The following is a 16,674-nucleotide window of genomic DNA, read 5'->3' as shown; positions in this document are numbered from 1 at the left end:
GCTTAGGTTGCAAGGGGCTCTGCTGAAAGACATTACCAAATCTCAGGCCAGGCAAGGCATCCGACACTCAAATGCTGTCAAGACATAAACTCTGTCTTGCTGAATGCAGGTGAATTCTCCCTAAGTGGCCTTCTGTATCCATTTCTTCAGTGCTCACAAATCCCAGATTTTTTCCAACAGGGAAGAAATGACTTCCCTAAAGAGAACAGGGAAACATTGAGAAATACTGAGAAATACCAGGGAAGGGCTCTGATAGGGATAATTTGAACACATACCCTCTTCGGGACTAGGTCCCATTGGAAGTCAATAGCTGTGTTTGGAAGAAGAAAACAAGCCCACAGGAAGTGGGCTTGTGGTTCCTGGGAAAAGGAAGGGTCTGAATACCCACGCTGCCAGCCTGTCACCAGTGTCTTTGTTGTGCCTTAGGCTCTGCTCATGGCAGTTTCTCAGCAATCCTGAGTGTGAATCTTTTTTAATTTTTATTTATTTTTATTTTAGTCATGGGGCTTGAACTCAGGGCCTGGGTGCTATCCAGGAACTCTTCAGCTCAAGGTAAGTACTCTACCACTGGAGCCACAGCGCCACGTCCAGTTTTCTGGTGGTTAATTGGAGATAAGAGTTTCATAGACTTTCCTGCCCCGAGTTGCCTTTGAACCATGATCCTCAGATCTCAGCCTCCTGAGTAGCTAGGATTACAGGCATGAGCCACTGGTGCCCAGCCTGAGCATGGATCCTAAGAGTGTTTATTCTTGCCTGCTACCTGAAAGGCAGCAGGCCACACTGCAGCCTGATTATTGAAAATCCTCAGAGCCTCAGGTGAGCTGATCATTATACAAAGTCTCCTCTCAAGTCTTGGTCTCTTGGCTGGCTCTAGAAGGCTCTTGATTGCCTGCAGCTTTGGGCCAGCCTCCTGTCCCTCCTGGGTAAGAGAAAAGTCTTATTACCCACCTTTACTCTTTCTCAGCTCCGTTTTTTCCTTAGCCATCCCATAATCATAGGGTTTCTCCAGAAAGCTGCCCTTTCATTCCCTTTCTCTCAGCAATCCCCTTTGGTAAATCTTGATTACTCTCAGAACAGTAGTAATGGAAGCAGAGTGGCTAGAGAAAGGGAGCAGTGCCCGCCCCCCCCCCCCCCCCCCCCGTGGTCTTGTTCTCTATTGGACAGGGGCAGTGTGTTTTCCAAGGTGTGTTTAGTAGGACCTCAGAGTCTCCATTCACAAGCTCATGACTGGGGCCTGAGATCACCACTCAGTATACATGTGAGTGGATGTATCTGTCCCGTACGAGAGAGATTTGATGTTCTAATACTCACACATCCTTCCACATCCTAAACTGCTGTGACTCTGACACTCAGACATGAGATTGCACGGAGCCTGGGTCCTCTTGTGCTGAGAGAGCATGGGTAGGGCCAAGAACCTCCCCTCCCCTGGGTCTTCTGGCCTCACTCTGTGTCCGGCAGAGATCCTTGTGTTCAACCCCACCATGCGCCCAGACTCCAGGCTGTGGCTTCTCTGTTTATTTTGTTGTCCAACTGATATTTACTCATCACAATTGATGTAGTGACTGTTGTGGGCAAGGAATGCTGGGATAAACAAGGCCTCCACCCTTTTGGAGCATGTGTTCTAGTCAAGCAGTAAATTTGCTTCCACTCTAATAGATGCCACAACAGGAAACTAGAAAATAGGAGGGGATGAGATGGGAGTTGAAGGAAGCAAATGAGAGGCTCATTTAGAAAGAGTGTTTGGGCCAGGCATGGTGGCTCACACCTGTCATCCTTGCTATTTGAGAGCTTGAGGTTGGAAGGACTGAAGTTCAAGATCAGCCTGGGTTTAAAGTTTATGAGACAATATTTCAGCTAAGATGACGGAAGAGACACATACCTGGCATCTCAGCTATAGCAGGAAGTATAGAATTCAAGTATGGTCTATGCATGGACCTAGGCCAAAAGCAAGACCTTAACTAAAAATAACCAGTGAAGAAAAAAAAGGACTGGAGGTGTGGCTCTGATAGAGTACCTGCCTACTGACCAGGAGGCCCCGAAGTTCAAACCCTGGTATCACCCAAAAGTAAAATAAAGTAAAATAGGAAAAGGAAGTTCCAGGAAGTCCCTAAAGAGAAAGGGTCTGAATGGAGATCTATACAATGAGGCAAAGAGAGGAGAAACAGCAAGATCAGAGCCCTGAGGAGCGGGCCTTGGGCATGTGTGGAAGTGGGAAGGTAGTGGGATGGGCCGAGGTCAGAGGTGCAGAAGTGGGAAGGTCATAGCTGGGAACTGGGACTGAAAGAAGGTGAGGGCACAGAGGCCTTAAGGGTGCACCAGGCAGTGCCAGCTGGAGGGAGAGATGGGTGAAGCCAGCAGAGCAGTTCATAATGCAAGCAGGGGGCCAGGACCAGTTGGACTGAGGAGGCAGGGGTAGAGACACAGAGAGAGAGAGCTGTAGTTGGGCTGTGTTTTAGAGGTAAAGTGTCAGATCTTGTTCATGGATTGGATGGAGAGAAGAGATAGGAAAGAGTGAAAGATGGTTCTTACAGTATGAGGTCTGAGCAACGGGGCAGATGGTGACAGCATGACCAAACTTGAGGATCCTGGCGTGGGGGAGAGTAAAATGCATAGGGAATGGGGGATGGGAGGGCCTGGTTCTTTGTGGTATTGCCCAACCATTGGCTGTTTGTAACCAGGGCAAATGAATGGGGTGCAGAGACCCTAGAGCTCTGTCTGTGACCCCTGAATTCCAGAGCTATTCAGAATGGAGTCAAAGGTCTTTCCTGGGTCCCAATCCCTTGTCCTCCTTTCCTCACCTCACCCTTTCCCCTTTATGGCAATGGAACAGACCTAAGTGTCTTCCCACGTTCTGTACTCTGTCAACCATGTTTGAGCACCTGCTGTGAACCAGACGATGGGGTGCGCAGAGAAGACACAGAGAAAAATACAGGTATCCTTGATTTACAGAGTTCAGAGTCTGCAGTTGGAGAGATAATTATACAACAGTGTGGCCAGTCCCTGGCAGGAACAGCCAGCACTGTGACCTGATGGAAGAGAGCAGCGAGTCCGGGCTGTGGGACAGGGGTGTCTTGGCAGCAACTCTCTTCTTCCTGGTTATCTTCTCTCTAGCAGTAACCTGCCTTCTCCAGGTGTCTCTCTCCCTTCCTCTGTGTGTGAACTTCCATTAAAGCTCCGGAGTTGCACTTTATCTGTATCCCTTGTGGTCTCTAGCTCCTCCAGGACAGGGCCTCTGATGGATTCATGTGGCATCTTTAGGATCCAGACCACAGCTGGCTGTGGGTAAGAGTCTGGCTGGTGCCCTTTCCCCAATCCTCACTGCGCTGTAATGGGAGGAGGAGGCCTTGTTTGGCTATTGAAGAAAAGACCAGTTAATGGCAGCTGACTTGCGTCCTTGCCTGGATGAGGCTTTGCCTCTGCAGCGTGATAGCAGCTCTTGCTTCCACTGCCAGCAATGCCAGGAAGCACAAGCAGCTTCAGGAAGGGACCAGCCAATACACAGGAAATTAGTTGGAAATGTTTATACACCCAGAAACCACTCAAAGACACAATATCCAGAGGAACACGAGGGGCTGTGATTTATTTTTATTGTTTGGTGGTACCCGAAGCAAGTTAACCTAAGTCTCTGTGTACAGGGGGCTGTACACTTTGGCTGGAACCATTTCAAGGCCATGTTAATTCTTTCCAATTTGTCATCCTTCCCTCTGGCCTACTTGGGACCCCACCCCCACCCCCAGGGCCCAGGAGGTATTGCCGGAGGAGAGTGGCACTCAGGGTAGCTAGGTGCAGATAGAAGTGGGACACAGCACCCCAAGGAGTCCGGGCTCTGTCTTTCCACATTTAAAATGCCAGTTTATGGGCTTTGTGTCTTTAGCCCGTGGTTTCCTTGCTGTGGAGCTTAGGTTTTTATTCACAGGCATAAAAGTCCATGGCAGCTGATGTGGCCCTCTGGAGTTGGATGCAATAACCATTGTGGGCCATGCAGCCGGGAGCATAATAATAACAATGATAAAGCCAGGCAGCTTTTTGAAGTTGGCTGAAGAATGGCCATAGACTCCATCATCTCCCCCAACTACCCCGTTCCTAAACATCTACATCTAGCTCTTCCTGCAGCTCTGCAGTGAGAGACCTGCAGAGAGACTGGACAGAGGAAGGAGGCTGGGAAGGCCATTGTGGGGGTTGACAGGTGACATTCATTACTGAACAGGGAGGGAACAGTTTACGTGACACGTATACAGCTCCTAGCATAGAGATTCACACATATACTTATAGATTTGTGTGTGTGTGTGTGTGTGTGTGTGTGTGTGTGTGTGTGTGTGTGTGTGTGTGTGTGTGTGTGCCAGTACTAGGGCTTGAACTCAGGACCTTGCACTCTTCCTTGGTGTTTCCACTCAATGTTGATGCTCTACTGCTTGAGCCACAGTTCTACTCCTGACTTTTTGCTAGTCAATTGGAGTATCATGGACTTGCCTGCCCAGACTCTAATCCTCTAATCTCAGCCTCCAGAGTAGCTAGGATTACAGATGTGAGCTAATAGCGCCCAGCTTAGCTTCTCTGGTTTTAAGCCACTCTGTTCGTGCTGTTTATTATTTCAGCAATAGGAGAGCATGCAAGCTGGCGCTCTGTGCCAGGCTCTGTCAAGGCCTGTACAATGGATAGCATGACTTATCGATTGCTATTAATACTTTATTATGAATCCTCAGGACAAGCTATGTGAGTACCATTATTGCAGCCTTTTTATAGATGAAGGAATGAGGACCTCATTTGCTTGAGGTCACAGACTAGCAGGTGACAGAGCCTGGACTTGATGCCTGGCTCCAAGTTTGTCTCCCATGGTTGGAGTCACTGCTCATCTACTCTGCCAGTGTCTGCATACCACACCACCACCACCTAGCCTGCCCTGCCTCTGCTCTCAGAGCGCTTCATGCTTCCTTGTTACTGCTTTATGTTGTCTGTAAGTTCTGCCTGATGCAAAAAAATTCCAGGCCAAGTTGTTGTTGTTGTTGCCCTCCTCCTGCCCCTCCTCCTCCTGCCCCTCTTCCTCCTCCCCTCCTCCTCCTCCTCCCCCTCCTCCTCCTGCCCCTCCTCCCCCTCCCCCTCCTCTCCCTCCTCCTCCTCCTCCTCCTCCTCCTCCTCCTCCTCCTTCTTCTTCTTCTCTTATAAGCATAGAAATGACTTGTATTTGACTTCCAGCTTTCAGAGTTCACCCCAGTGAGGGAAAACAGTCTTCAGTGAAGTGACTGCCTGGGTCTTTGTGTATTTGTGTATGTTATAGTTTCGTTTTATCTTTTTTGTCTCTTTTAAAATTTTTATTTATTTTTCTTTTATATTATTTAAATTTTATTGTCAAGGTAATGTACAGAGGGGTTACAGTTACATAAGTAAGGTAGTGAGTACATTTCTTGTTGAACTTGTTACCCCCTCCCTCATTTTTCTCCCACTTTTTCTCCCCCACCAATCCTCCTCCTCAATTTGTACAGATCATTTCCAACATATTGTCGTGTGAGTATCGTTGTTGCATTGGTTCCCCCTTTGTCCTTTGTTTAACCGTTCTGTTGTTCCCCTTCTCTTCCCTAGTTCAGATAAATGTATATATAATACCCAGGGCACCAAAATCAAATACAGTGACAACAGGAGATAAACCATAGTGGGGAAAACACACACACAAAAGAAATCAGGTAGTACATTAAAAATAACAACAACAACAAAAATCTCTTGTGTCCATGTCTTGGAGTTCCTTTCACTTAGCATCATCTTATATGGTCATTTGTACCTAGCTATTGAGCTATTCTGTACTCTACCACTTAAGCCACAGAGCCATTTCAGGTTTTCTAGTGGTTTATTGGAGATAAGAGTCTCACGGACATTCCTGCCTGGGCTGGCTTTGAACTGTGATTCTTAGATCTCAGCCTCCTGAGTAGCTAGGATTACAGGTGTAAGCCACTGATGCCAGGTTTACATTTCTTTTTAAACACCGTTACTTCCACCCTCATTATCTTCCGCTTACCACTCCCTACTTCCCCCACCAGTTGTAAAGTTCTTTTCAAACATAGTGTCTAGTGAGTATCATTGTTGCATTAGTTCATCCTTTGTCCTGCTGTTCCTGTGATTCCCTTTCCCTTCCAGGGATCAGATAAGCTTATATCCAAGACATAGGGTACAGAAAACTAAAACAGAAAGGAAAAAAAAAGAAAGAAAGAACTTCAATTTTTCTTCCCACCATCCCAAAGGATTCTTAGGTTTGGGCCTTTCCCAGTCACTGGTGTGGTTCCCAGAAGCGGCAGTAGGATGAACCTCAACTCTGCTAAGGGGCTATTCTTGTTGAGAGGTTAGCACAGGCCTGGCTGTGTCAGAGAGTGAGCTGGAACCCAGCACGTTGGCTCTTTTTGTTTTGTTTAATTATAACTTTACTTGTGGTACTGGGGTTTTACTCGAGGTCTCACCTTAGGCTTGGGTTACGTCCTCAAGCACCTGCCCTCCCCTGCCCCCAAAATGTGTTTTGTTTATTACTTTCTTTATCATATGGGGGTTTAATTTGGGGGTTTAATCTCAGGCTTGTTGAGTCCCATCCCTTTTTTTATGTTACCATTTTCTTTTTCTTTTTGTGGTTTACTCATAAGTATAGGTGTAATAACCTGGACATAGAGCTTTCTTCTTGTTTATGGGGCCACTAATAAGCACTGTACTCTATCATCTTTATCACCTAGAAAACACAGGGTTCATGTTGGGAAGAATAATAAATTTCTCTCTCTTCTCTCCTCTCTCTTGTTACTAAATTTTAACTTGGTGTTTCACCTCAGGCTTGGTAGGCAAAGGCTCCACCCTTCACCCCGAATCCCTACAAACCCAGTTTCAAGGGCTTTTATTTTTTCTAAGGGACTATACCACATTGCTTTGACTACATGTGCAAGACAAAAAGTTACATTAGCTTCTTGAAAGAGTGGAATTGGTAGTTTACCGCGCATCCCTTCCCCCATCCTGTCAGAAGTCTGTAATGTCCACAGGCCAGGCAAGCTTTCTGGCACTGGGGACAGGAGGCACCCCCAGCCTCTAGCTTGTTTTTTGTTTTTGTTTTTCAATGCCAATTGTGGGGCTTGAACTCAGGACCTAGGCACTGTGTCCCTGACCTATTTTGTTCAAGGCTAAGGCTCTTCCACTTGAGCCACAATTCCACTCATGGCTTTTTTGCTGCTTATTTTGAGATAAAAGTCCTATGGACTCTCCTGCCTGAGGCGGCTTCGAATTGCAATCCTCGTATCTCAGACTTCTGAGTGGCAGGATTTCAGTCCTCCTCTTTTTATTTTTTTAAAAGTAGTTGTAAAAGGGTTTCAATTTAACATGTCAGTTTGTAAGCACAATGCATCTTGCTTAATGCTGCCTCTTCAACCATTCTCCATCTCTCCCAATCCCACCCATCTCTGCAAATTACCTAGTTCCATTTCACATTTGAATATTATGACATCATTTACCTACCCATCCTCTCTATTTGTCTGCTCCCCTTCCCCTTTGATCTCAGGCGCATTGAACTATAAATTAGTTGTTTAAAGAAATTATACCACGGGAATCCTCCCTGCATGTACCATAATTTAGTTAACATTTTGTGTATGTATATACATATGTTTACATATGTATTCATATTTTATATCTAACTTCCACATGTGAGAGAAAACATGCATCCTTTGTCTCTCTCTGAGACTGACTTACTTCACTTAACATAGTTTTTTTAGGCCCACCCATTTCCCTGAAAATGACATAATATTCTTCATGTTGGATGAATAAAATTCTACTATATATGTATTTATAAACACATACATACATTTTGCTGATCCATTTGTCCCTTCTTTCTATTTTTATAGCATTGGTTGCCTCTAAGAGAGATGAAGAGTCCTGAGCTCTCATAGGTGTTTAGTTAATGGGCTGAACTGAACCCATCTGCCCCAAGATCTGAGGTGCCCTTTCCACGGAGCACTACCTGTGAAAGCCTCTTGGAGGGAAGGGACTGTAAGGAACACTGGCAGCCTTGATCTCTTTAGAGTTCACCTATCAGCCTCAGGAAACCTACCTGGAAGCCATGCCCAACTATAACACCTTCCCTGGCCCAGGGCCAGCATACTGTCTCACATTTCCATCCATCCCACAGGGAGAACTCCCTTCTGGCTCTTGTTTGCAATGTATACACATGTGTAGGCTGAATTTCATTCATGCCAGACTCTGACACATAGGCAGAATTTTTGTAGCAAGCATATGGCTGGGAACCATCAGATAGCGTGCTCAGTGGGGACCCATTTTTTTTTTTTTTTTTTTCAGTGGGGACCCATTTTGAACCAAGCTTTCCAGTGAAAACTTAAGACAGCCAAGAAATGAATACTGGGCTATGCACACAAGGTCCCTTACCCTTCAGATAGAGAATTCCTGTATGCATGTGTGTGCATGTGCACATATATACATGTGCACACATATGTGCGCATGCCTGCCTGTATGTGTGTGCATATGTGTGATACATGCTTGGCTCTGCATGTTAGACTATATCTGAGAATGTAGCTGTGTACCGCATGATCCTTGTGTACCGTGAGGTGTGGCAAATCTTGGAGTGGTTGTGAACCTGAGGTGAGGGGTGGCTTCATAGTGAGTATGTGCACTGTATGTGAGTGTGTGTGGGGGGCAGGTTCTCCTGAACACAAGTAGGAAGTATGATGTGTGGAGAGGATGGGAGCACCGTGGGGATCGAGCAGGTTGTGTGATGATGTGTGTGTAGGTGTGAGCTTCAAGCATGCAGATCATGCAGGTGTGCATGCCAGATGCACAGGCTTTGCCTCTCAGCCAGCACTTGTGGCTAGGCAGACTCAGGATCACCTCTCCAGCTCCGGTTTGCAGAACCTGCTGGTGTTTTATGATCAAGCCTCCCAGGTACAATTTAGATGATGCCCAAACAACCAGGACGTTCAGCAAAGACCCTGACAGATGGCCCTCAAGCTCCTTATCCCCAGCCCTGTGGCAGGCCGGCTGATTTAGACCCTTCACTTGACCAGAGTGCGTCCAGCCACCTCCCCGGGGCCTCGTGGCTTGGAATGTCTGTGTGTACATGAGCCCCAAGAAGGCAAAGGAGGCTGCAGCTCAGCCAGGGCTGCCAGCAAATCAGAAAACAAGAGGACTGGTGTTGGCTCCTTCCACTGCTGCTGAGCCTTGCAACATAATAAACCATGTTGTACCTTGGCCTGGGACAGTGTACCTGGCACACATTTTCAAGTGAGTTTTTTTTTTGTCATTGTGTGGGTCTGATGGACCATTGGAATTGAAGCTAGGGTGTGTTTGGAAGACTCTAGTTAAGGTATGGAGTGGAGTAAGTGCTGGAAAGGGACATGCTGTCTGTGCCTGTGGGAACAGCAGGGCAGAGATTGTTCCTCACACAGTAGCTGTGGTTTACAATGCACCTTGTCCTTATAATTCTGGGAAGTAGTATGGTTCACATTTATCTAAGACTCAGGGATGTTAAGTGGCTTGTCCAAGATCATATAGTTCTCCTGGAGCTGGATCTGTGTGTGTGTGTGTGTGTGTGTGTGTGTGTGTGAGAGAGAGAGAGAGAGAGAGAGAGAGAGAGAGTGTAAGTTACATGTGCAATCCCTCCATAGACACAACCACAATCAGTCAAGCCCTGGCCTTTACACACACACACACACACACACACACACACACACACACACAGTGCTTGTACTAGGGCTTAAACCCAGAGCTTTCCTTTAGTTTTTTAGTTTTTTGTTTTTGCTCAAGGCTGGTGCTCTACCATTTGAGCCGCAGCTCTGCTTTTGGCTTTTTACTGTTTAATTGGAGATAAGAGTCTCATGGACTTTTCTGCCCAAGCTGACTTTGAGCCTTGATCCTCAAATCTGTTTCCTGAGTAGCTAGGACTACAGGTGTAGGCCAATGGCATCTGACCCAGAAGTGTTAACTCTTGCTAATTGTTTTTTTTTTTTTTTGACAAATATGTGCTTTTGTGTAACCATCTCTAGAGTTAAGATGGAGAACTCGTCAGTCCCACAGGCTGCCTCTGTGGCAGTACCAGCCTCAAGCACACTTTTTCCTGTCTCTGTACTTTTACTTTTTCCATAATGTCATATAAATGCTTCGTATTATGTATTCTTTTTTTGGTTGTTGTTCAGCTTCTTTGACCTAGTGTAATGTTTCAGGGTTCAGCCACACTATTGTAGGTACCACTCACATTGCTTAGAATCTGCAGTATGCCAGTGGACAGAAATCATGAGAATGGCTCTCCTTGTCCTGGCTCTAATCTCAGGTATCCCAAGTGTTTAATCCTTCAATATGAAATGTGATGCTAGCCTTTGGTTTTTAATAGACATGCTTTAGCAGGTTGAAGAAGTTCTTAACTCCTAGCACACTATCTTTTTTTTTTTTTTTGGGTCCGGTCGTGGGGCCTGAACTCTGCGCCTGGGCGCTGTCCCTCAGCTCTTCAGCTCAAGGCTAGCGGTCTACCACTTGAACCACAGTGCCACTTCTGGCTTTTTTCTTTTTGCTTATGTGGTGCTGAGGAATCGAACCCAGGGCCTCATGCATGCAAGGCAAGCACTCTACCACTGAGCCACCTTCCCAGCCCCAATGCTGACTATCTTTAAATCAGGAATGACTGCTGAATTTTTTCAAGTGCTTTTTGGTATCTATTGATTATACACTATTACTGTTTTGTTCTGTTTTGATTTTACTGATTATTAACTCAGTATTGCATTTCTGGAATAGATTCTACCTGATTATGATATGTATAACAACATGCATTACTCATTAGATTTATTGGTGTCTTGTTAAGGCCTTCTACACTCATTTGCTTTTTTTGACTGGGATTTGAATTAAGAGCATTTGCTAAAAGAAGCCAGTCAACTGCTTTGAATCATACCCCTAGTTCTTTTTGCTTTAATTATTTTAGAAAAGATCTCACATTTTAGCTTGAACTGGTCTGGCCTATGATCCTCCTATTTATGTCTCCTTCAAAGCTGAAATGACAGGCATGTTATATACCTTATTGACTGAGAGAAGGTCTCCATGTTTGCTTGGGCTAGCCTTGAACTACCACCTTCCTGATCTCCACTCTTGAGAAGGTAGGATTAGAAGTGTGAGCCACTGACCCCATTTGCCTTTTTCATTTATGATTATAAGGGATATGTATGCATCTATATATACACATGTATATATATACATATACATATATATATATATATATAAATAATGTGTGTATGTGTCTGTGTGTGTGTCTGTGTATAAATGGCTGAACTCAGGGCCTGGGCACTGTCTCTGAGCTTTTATGCTCAATGCTAGACTCTGTCACTTGAGCCACAGTTCCATTGTTGTTGGTTTTTTTTTTGTTTTTTGTTTTGGTGATTAATTGGAGATAAGGGTTTTACCACAGACTTTTCTGCCCAGGCTGGCTTCAAACTGTGGTCCTCAGATCTCAGCCTCCTGAGTAGCTAGGATTATAGGTGTAAGGTACTAGTGCCCAGCTACAAGGATATTTTAATATCTTGTTGTTTTCTCTTCTTGTCAGGTTTTGGTATTAGGGTGATTTTTGCTTCTCCCAAAAGGAGTTAGAGTATCTCCCTTCTGTATTTTCTGAAGGAGTTTATGTAAGACTGGTATTACTTCTTCATTAAATATTTAGTAGAATGCATCAGTAAAACCATAAGAAGCTGGCATTCTCTTTGTAGTGAGGATTTTGAATACAAATTAAAAATTTTTAATAAATATAGAACTTTCAAGGCACATATTTTCTTTTGAGTGGATTTCTATAACTTGTGCCTTTCACGAGATTTGTCCATTTTATCTAAGTTATTGACCTATTGGCATAAATTTGCTCATAATATTCTCTTCTTGTGTGATTAGTGTCTCCAGTGTGGTAGCATCCTGTTTTCACTGGTCATTTGTGATAGTGATAGCTTATGCATTTGCTATATATTTCTTTTCTTTTCTTTTCTTTTCTTTTTTTTTTTTTGGGGGTCCAATCGTGGGGCCTGAACTCTGGGCCTGGGCGCTGTCCCTCAGCTCTTCAGCTCAAGGCTAGCGCTCTACCACTTGAGCCACAGCGCCACTTCTTGCTTTTTTCTTTTTGCTTATGTGGTGCTGAGGAATCGAACCCAGGGCCTCATGCATGCAAGGCAAGCGCTCTACCACTGAGCACCTTCCCAGCCTCTGCTATATATTTCTTGATAATTGTCAGAGTTTATCCAATGCATTGATTTATCAAACAGATTCTTGTTTTATTGATTTTTCTCTATTTCTCTATTTTAAATTTGTTTTATTTGTTATCCTTTTTGTTCTTTTTCTTGTATTTTAAGATAGAGAATTATATTGTGGGGTTTAGATTTTTCTTCTTCTGTAATGCAAGTGTCTTAATTTTTCTCTGGTGTTTGTATGTTTATAAAGTTAAAGTTAATATATAATATCCCATGTGATTTCTACTTTGGCCTATGTGTCATTTAAATGGGCTGCTTAATTCCTTAAAAAGTTGTTTTACAGATTTGCTGTTACTGTTATTTTTGTTTAATTTCTGTATAGTGGTCAGAATTTCCAATCCTTTTAATTTATTATTATTTTATAGGCAAGAATATGGTTTATATTTGTGAATACCATTTATTTAGTTTAAAGGAATACATATGTAGTTGTTGTGTGGAAGCAAAATGAAATCTCCCTGTACAATGAACTAATCTCCCTGTATAACTAACATGCTAATGAAGATGTGGCAGAAAAAACTCTTATTTACCATCTGGGGGCTCTTCATTCCTTCATATGGATCCAGACTTACTTCCATTATTTCCTTCTGCTTGAAGCCTTTCTGTAATATTTCACGTACTGTTCATATGCTGATGGTAAATTTTTTTTTAATTTAATTTTATTTTATTTGAGAACATACTGTACAGAGGGGCTACAATTACATGGGCAGGATGATGCATACATTTCTTACCAAGCATTGCAGCCTCCTCCTTTGTTTACCCTTCACCTCCCTTCCCCGCCTCCCCCCTCCCCCCACCCAATTATACCCCCCTCCCCCCCCCACACCGACATTGTAAAGCTGGTTTTGACATGACATTTTGTACTTCTCATTGTTGCAACAGGTCCATGATGGTAAATTTTTTATGCTAGTGCATACCTGAAAAAATAGTTACTTTACCTTCATTAAAAAAAAGATATTTTCACTGAACATGTTAGCTATGTCATTCCTCTCTGTACAATCATTGCAACTTTTATGCAAATAGCAAACTGTTCTAAAATTAAAAGCTTATTAAAAATGAATGGATTAAAGCTACGTGTACTATTAGGAGTGAAATTCACAAATACAATATTGAACGAGAGAAATCAAATAGAAAAGGAGGGGTAATGCAGCCATTGTTCACTTAATGATGAAAATGTGAGAGGTCTCGTGAGTGAACTGTGTTGCTCTGCTTTCTGTGACTGTAACAAATACCTGAGACAATTAACTTACTAAAACTGGCTTATTTTGGTTCATGGTTTTGGAGGTTCTAGCTGATTGCTGGGTGGCCCCATCACTTCGGGCCTGTGTTGAGGCAGCAACATCACGGAGAGAATGCATGGTGGCCAGGGAGCAAGAGAAGAAAAGACTAGAGTCCCTCAATCCTTGAGGCGGGGGGGGGCACAGCCCCAATAACCTTATGACACCCCCTTCTAGGCCACACCTCGTAAAAGGATCTACTACTCCCCACTAGGACCATTCTGGGTCTCAAAGTTCTAAATACATGGGCCTATGGGAACATTGAAGACACGAACAGCAACGACCTTTGACCTTGTTTTCCTTTCTCACCAACTCAAGGTAGAGCTAGATATCTGGTGGAAGATTTAACGCTCAGAATAAATATATATAAAACTTCATCTCAAGCAATACCTGGAAAACCCAGAAGGGTGTGGACGTCCTGGCTCTCTGCTATCCATTCCAACCTCTGTCTCCCTTTGACTGCAATAAACTCTGCTAGGATGAACTGTGCCAGTGGTGTTGGCAACATGGTTGGATGATCAGAGAATGAATGATTATCCTGGCTTGCTGTTTACAGGGACTATGGTTGGGCCATGTAGGATTAGGCCATACTCTGAGATATGAGAGGAAAGGATGCTGACTTAGATGTGGTCATGGCAGGAGCAGAATATTTCTGTAGAAAAACCAGGGGGCTCCTGGAACCCCTGGGGACACCAAATCATTTTTTTTTAAGTTTCTGGTGGTGAGGGTGAGGGAGGTAAAGTCTTACTGAAGTATATGCAATACTTACTTCTTTCAACCCCCTCCCTCTTGAAAACTCAAACAGTGTACTGAATTTATAAAATACTTAGGACATCGTGGAATTTGATAGAAGCAGAGGGCTAATGATTCTATTCTGTTAGTCCTTTTACCCTGGGCAGGGTTCTCTACTATGAAACTGAAAGAGAGCAGTTGGTTACTAAAACGCTAAAAAGAACCCATGGCTGTATCAGGAAGTTAATATTTGCATTTTAGAAGTTGAATCATGGGCTGTGAAGATAGCTCAGTGGTGGAGTGCCTAGGCCCTGTGTTCAGTCCCATTAGTGTGTGAGTGTGTATGGGCAGGCACACACACACACACACACACACACACACACACACACACACACACACAGAGTTCCTTATATTGTCCACAAATCACTCTGAATTATATTTTAAATTGTTCTTGTGAACAATGTTAGGTTCACTCTGTGAACATTCACCCACTTGATTGTTTGATAGGGACAGAGTTAGACACCCCTTAGATTCCTATAAGGGATCTCTAACTAGGAAATCTAACCTTCAATGTGACTCTATTTAGAGAAAGGGCCATGAAGGATAACCCTAAGTGTAGAGCCGTAATCTGATAGGGTGGGTGACCATCCTCAGGGGAAAAGAAAGAAGTACTAAGAGCAGGCATACAAGAAAAGGACATGTGAGGACACAGAAAGAACACGCCATCTGCAAGCCAAGGAGAGAGGCTTCTGGAGATGGGAAACCTTCTAGCATTGATCAGGAGCTTCCAGCCTCCAGACTGAGAATGGAGTTCTGCTGTTGGAGCTGCCCAATCTGTATAATTTTGTCATGGTAGCCTAGCTTGACTCATACTTAACTCTTGCTAAGTACTTAACTAGCAGTAAAAGCCTTATATAAACATCTGCTATTCAAATGCTATTCAGATGCTATTCAAAGTTATATACTTTCTTCAACTGTTTCTTATTAGATTAGGGATGTGCATTAAATGAAAGAAACCTTCAGGAAAGCAGGATGAGTGCTGGCCAGAACAGTCTTACTTTTCACCCATCCATTTTCTTTCTTCCCTCCCTCCCTCCCTCCCTCCCTCCCTCCCTCCCTCCCTCCCTCCCTCCCTCCCTCCTTCCCTCTCTCTCTTCCTTCTTCCTTTCCTTCTTTTCTGTCTTGGGGCTTGAACTTGGGGCCTTGAGCTTCTTTGTGTTCAAGACTAGCGCTTTACCATTTGAGCCACAATGTTGCTTCTGTTTTTTTTTTCTGAGTAGTTTATTGGAGAGGAGAGTTTCACAGACTTTCCTCTCCTGGTTACCTTTGAACTATGATCCTAAGATCTCAGCCTCCCGAGTAGCTAGGATTACAGACATGAGTGCTTGGCTGGATATGGTTTTTATAATCAGTACATCCAGGACCAGTGTTTTTAGGTCCTAGTTCATGGTGAGTTGGTCCAGTTACTTCACTGCCTGTGGCGAGGTAACAGATTGTGGTGAGGATGTGTGGTGAAGCAAGCTTCCCACCTCATGGTTACTAGGAAGCAAAGTGTAGAAGGAAGCAAGAAGAGCACATTCATCTCACAAGTCACCTTGAGGGCCTGCCTCCAATGACTTAAAGACCTCTCACTGGACCCCATGTCACCCAAGGAAACCAAGCTAAGGCCCACGCTTTTAACACATGGGGGTTGGTGGCCATCCTGGACTCAAAGTCCAGCAACTTCACAGACAATTTGACCCCTTCTTCCACACGCTCTGTCAATAGCCCATTGACTTTGTGAATTAAGTGACTTACTTAACTTGGGTCTGTTGAGTTTTCATCCTGTTAGAGTTGCCTCATGTTTCAGTTCATCCAAACACACTCATTGTCTGCACTTTCTCCAAACATCTCATGAAGATGTTGAATGAGAAGAGGTCAAGAATGGAGCCTGGTATTATGAGTGATAAAATAATAACGGCTTAGATCTGTATAGAATTTTACAGGTTGTAGAGCTTTCTCCTAGTTTAGAGATCCTGGAAAAATAGGAAATGAGTTTCATCTTTTGTGACCTTTTCTTTGTAAGTTGCTTGGTCTGATGAAAAGGCTCTGGGAATCAGGAACATTAATCTTAGCTTTGAAGCCATATTACCTGTCTCAGCTTTGAGACACCCAAAAGTTCACCCAAAAGTGGAGGAGGAAAAGACTCGCTGATCGCCAGGGGCCACCTATGTCCAGTACTTTCTGCTGTGAATAGCCACACAGTATACAGGGTTTTGTCATATCTCTGTGCCCTTGTCTCCCAAGTTCTGAGTGCTAGTGTGCTAGTGTTATAGGTGTATGTTAACATGTATGGCCATTATTCTCTCTCTCTCTCCCTCCCTCTCCCCCCTCTCTCTTTCTCTCTCTTAGTTCCAGTTTTGGGGCTTGAACTTAGGAACATGCATCCTTGCTTG

Source organism: Dipodomys merriami, unplaced genomic scaffold (genome assembly GCF_024711535.1).
Source record: "Dipodomys merriami isolate MVZ:Mamm:240054 unplaced genomic scaffold, mDipMer1.0.p SCAF_71, whole genome shotgun sequence".
NCBI classification, from domain to species: Eukaryota; Metazoa; Chordata; class Mammalia; order Rodentia; family Heteromyidae; genus Dipodomys; species Dipodomys merriami.
The sequence above is the reverse complement of the archived record's forward strand: the minus strand, read 5'-3'. Positions refer to the sequence as shown.